The sequence below is a fragment of the Phyllobates terribilis genome, unplaced genomic scaffold, assembly GCF_046119375.1.
Source record: "Phyllobates terribilis strain yellow unplaced genomic scaffold, ASM4611937v1 Scaffold_20__1_contigs__length_20440879, whole genome shotgun sequence".
Classification (NCBI taxonomy): domain Eukaryota; kingdom Metazoa; phylum Chordata; class Amphibia; order Anura; family Dendrobatidae; genus Phyllobates; species Phyllobates terribilis.
The window spans coordinates 8595053-8599893 of NW_027362780.1; positions in this window are offsets into that span (position 1 = coordinate 8595053).

Sequence of the window (4841 nt, forward strand, 5' to 3'; positions counted from 1 at the left end):
CTTTCAGATAGGGCAAATATCAGTGAGCGTTCTGATTTCAGTTCCAGAGCGATTCGCCCAATGAGTCCTTGATATTTAGTCGTTTTCAGCCAATTTTCTTGATTTTTGAAAATTTCACTTTTTTGTGAAAATATCCACTAAATGAGGGAATAATATGTGTGAGGGTACCCCAGGAGAGTTCCAAATGTGTGTGGGTAGAATATATATCCCACAGGGGTAAATTTGAAAAAAGTTGAAAACATTTTTTTTTTGGACTTAGTCATTTTTCCGGCGTTTATCAGACTTTCAGATATGGCAAATGTCAGTGAGCGTTCCGATTTCAGTTCCAGAGCGATTCGCCCAATGAGACCTTGATATTTAGTCGTTTTCAGCCAATATTTTGGATTTTTAAAAATTTCACTTTTTTGTGAAAATATCCACTAAATGAGGGAATAATATGTGTGAGGGTACCCCAGGAGAGTTACAAATGTGTGTGGGTAGAATATATATCCCACGGGGGTAAAATTGAAAAAAGTTGAAATTTTTTTTTTTCGGACTTAGTCATTTTTCTGGCGTTTATCAGACTTTCAGATAGGGCAAATGTTAGTGAGCGTTCCGATTTCAGTTCCAGAGCGATTCGCCCAACGAGTCCTTGATATTTAGTCGTTTTCAGCCAATATTTTGGATTTTTGAAAATTTCACTTTTTTGTGAAAATATCCACTAAATGAGGGAATAATATGTGTGAGGGTACCCCAGGAGAGTTCCAAATGTGTGTGGGTAGAATATATATCCCACGGGGGTAAATTTGAAAAAAGTTGAAAATTTTTATTTTTGGACTTAGTCATTTTTCCGGCGTTTATCAGACTTTCAGATAGGGCAAATATCAGTGAGCGCTCCGATTTCAGTTCCAGAGCGATTCGCCCAATGAGTCCTTGATATTTAGTCGTTTTCAGCCAATATTTTGGATTTTTAAAAATTTCACTTTTTTGTGAAAATATCCACTAAATGAGGGAATAATATGTGTGAGGGTACCCCAGGAGAGCTCCAAATGTGTTTGGGTAGAATATATATCCCACGGGGTAAATTTGAAAAAAGTTGAAAATTTTTATTTTTGGACTTAGTCATTTTTCCGGCGTTTATCAGACTTTCAGATAGGGCAAATATCAGTGAGCGTTCTGATTTCAGTTCCAGAGCGATTCGCCCAATGAGTCCTTGATATTTAGTCGTTTTCAGCCAATTTTCTTGATTTTTGAAAATTTCACTTTTTTGTGAAAATATCCACTAAATGAGGGAATAATATGTGTGAGGGTACCCCAGGAGAGTTCCAAATGTGTGTGGGTAGAATATATATCCCACAGGGGTAAATTTGAAAAAAGTTGAAAACATTTTTTTTTTGGACTTAGTCATTTTTCCGGCGTTTATCAGACTTTCAGATAGGGCAAATATCAGTGAGCGCTCCGATTTCAGTTCCAGAGCGATTCGCCCAATGAGTCCTTGATATTTAGTCGTTTTCAGCCAATATTTTGGATTTTTAAAAATTTCACTTTTTTGTGAAAATATCCACTAAATGAGGGAATAATATGTGTGAGGGTACCCCAGGAGAGTTACAAATGTGTGTGGGTAGAATATATATCCCACGGGGGTAAAATTGAAAAAAGTTGAAATTTTTTTTTTTCGGACTTAGTCATTTTTCTGGCGTTTATCAGACTTTCAGATAGGGCAAATGTTAGTGAGCGTTCCGATTTCAGTTCCAGAGCGATTCGCCCAACGAGTCCTTGATATTTAGTCGTTTTCCGCCAATATTTTGGATTTTTGAAAATTTCACTTTTTTGTGAAAATATCCACTAAATGAGGGAATAATATGTGTGAGGGTACCCCAGGAGAGTTCCAAATGTGTGTGGGTAGAATATATATCCCACGGGGGTAAATTTGAAAAAAGTTGAAAATTTTTATTTTTGGACTTAGTCATTTTTCCGGCGTTTATCAGACTTTCAGATAGGGCAAATATCAGTGAGCGCTCCGATTTCAGTTCCAGAGCGATTCGCCCAATGAGTCCTTGATATTTAGTCGTTTTCAGCCAATATTTTGGATTTTTAAAAATTTCATTTTTTTGTGAAAATATCCACTAAATGAGGGAATAATATGTGTGAGGGTACCCCAGGAGAGTTACAAATGTGTGTGGGTAGAATATATATCCCACGGGGGTAAAATTGAAAAAAGTTGAAATTTTTTTTTTTCGGACTTAGTCATTTTTCTGGCGTTTATCAGACTTTCAGATAGGGCAAATGTTAGTGAGCGTTCCGATTTCAGTTCCAGAGCGATTCGCCCAACGAGTCCTTGATATTTAGTCGTTTTCCGCCAATATTTTGGATTTTTGAAAATTTCACTTTTTTGTGAAAATATCCACTAAATGAGGGAATAATATGTGTGAGGGTACCCCAGGAGAGTTACAAATGTGTGTGGGTAGAATATATATCCCACGGGGGTAAAATTGAAAAAAGTTGAAAATTTTTTTTTTCTGGACTTAGTGTTTTTTCCGGCGTTTATCAGACTTTCAGATAGGGCAAATGTCAGTGAGCATTCCAATTTCAGTACCAGAGCAATTCGACCAATGAGTCCTTGATATTTAGTCGTTTTCAGCCAATTTTATGGATTTTTGAAAATTTCACTTTTTTGTGAAAATATCCACTAAATGAGGGAATAATATGTGTGAGGGTACCCCAGGAGAGTTCAAAATGTGTGTGGGTAGAATATATATCCCACAGGGGTAAATTTGAAAAAAGTTGAAAAAAATTTTTTTTTGGACTTAGTAATTTTTCCGGCGTTTATCAGACTTTCAGATAGGGCAAATGTCAGTGAGCGTTCCGATTTCAGTTCCAGAGCGATTCGCCCAATGAGTCCATGATATTTAGTCGTTTTCAGCCAATATTTTGGATTTTTGAAAATTTCACTTTTTTGTGAAAATATCCACTGAATGAGGGAATAATATGTGTGAGGGTACCCCAGGAGAGTTCCAAATGTGTGTGGGTAGAATATATATCCCACGGGGGTAAAATTGAAAAAAGTCGAAAAAAATTTTTTTCTGGACTTAGTCTTTTTTCCGGCGTTTATCAGACTTTCAGATAGGGCAAATGTCAGTGAGCGTTCCGATTTCAGTTCCATAGCGATTCGCCCAATGAGTCCTTGATATTTAGTCGTTTTCAGCCAATATTTTGGATTTTTGAAAATTTCACTTTTTTGTGAAAATATCCACTGAATGAGGGAATAATATGTGTGAGGGTACCCCAGGAGAGTTCCAAATGTGTGTGGGTAGAATATATATCCCACGGGGGTAAATTTGAAAAAAGTTGAAAATTTTTTTTTTGGACTTAGTCATTTTTCCGGCGTTTATCAGACTTTCAGATAGGGCAAATGTCAGTGAGTGTTCCGATTTCAATTCCGAGCGATTCGCCCAATGAGTCCTTGATATTTAGTCGTTTTCAGCCAATATTTTGGATTTTTGAAAATTTCACTTTTTTGTGAAAATATCCACTAAATGAGGGAATAATATGTGCGAGGGTACCCCAGGAGAGCTCCAAATGTGTGTGGGTAGAATATATATCCCACAGGGTAAATTTGAAAAAAGTTGAAAATTTTTATTTTTGGACTTAGTCATTTTTCCGGCGTTTATCAGACTTTCAGATAGGGGAAATGTCAGTGAGCGTTCTGATTTCAGTTTCAGAGCGATTCGCCCAATGAGACCTTGATATTTAGTCCTTTTCAGCCAATTTTCTTGATTTTTTAAAATTTCACTTTTTTGTGAAAATATCCACTAAATGAGGGAATAATATGTGTGAGGGTACCCCAGGAGAGTTCCAAATGTGTGTGGGTAGAATATATATCCCACGGGGGTAAATTTGAAAAAAGTTGAAAACATTTTTTTTTTGGACTTAGTGATTTTTCCGGCGTTTATCAGACTTTCAGATAGGGCAAATGTCAGTGAGCGCTCCGATTTCAGTTCCAGAGCGATTCGCCCAACGAGTCCTTGATATTTAGTCGTTTTCCGCCAATATTTTGGATTTTTGAAAATTTCACTTTTTTGTGAAAATATCCACTAAATGCGGGAATAATATGTGTGAGGGTACCCCAGGAGAGTTACAAATGTGTGTGGGTAGAATATATATCCCACGGGGGTAAAATTGAAAAAAGTTGAAATTTTTTTTTTTCGGACTTAGTCATTTTTCTGGCGTTTATCAGACTTTCAGATAGGGCAAATGTTAGTGAGCGTTCCGATTTCAGTTCCAGAGCGATTCGCCCAACGAGGCCTTGATATTTAGTCGTTTTCAGCCAATATTTTGGATTTTTGAAAATTTCACTTTTTTGTGAAAATATCCACTAAATGAGGGAATAATATGTGTGAGGGTACCCCAGGAGAGTTCCAAATGTGTGTGGGTAGAATATATATCCCACGGGGGTAAATTTGAAAAAAGTTGAAAATTTTTATTTTTGGACTTAGTCATTTTTCCGGCGTTTATCAGACTTTCAGATAGGGCAAATATCAGTGAGCGCTCCGATTTCAGTTCCAGAGCGATTCGCCCAATGAGTCCTTGATATTTAGTCGTTTTCAGCCAATATTTTGGATTTTTAAAAATTTCACTTTTTTGTGAAAATATCCACTAAATGAGGGAATAATATGTGTGAGGGTACCCCAGGAGAGTTACAAATGTGTGTGGGTAGAATATATATCCCACGGGGGTAAAATTGAAAAAAGTTGAAATTTTTTTTTTTCGGACTTAGTCATTTTTCTGGCGTTTAGCAGACTTTCAGATAGGGCAAATGTTAGTGAGCGTTCCGATTTCAGTTCCAGAGCGATTCGCCCAAC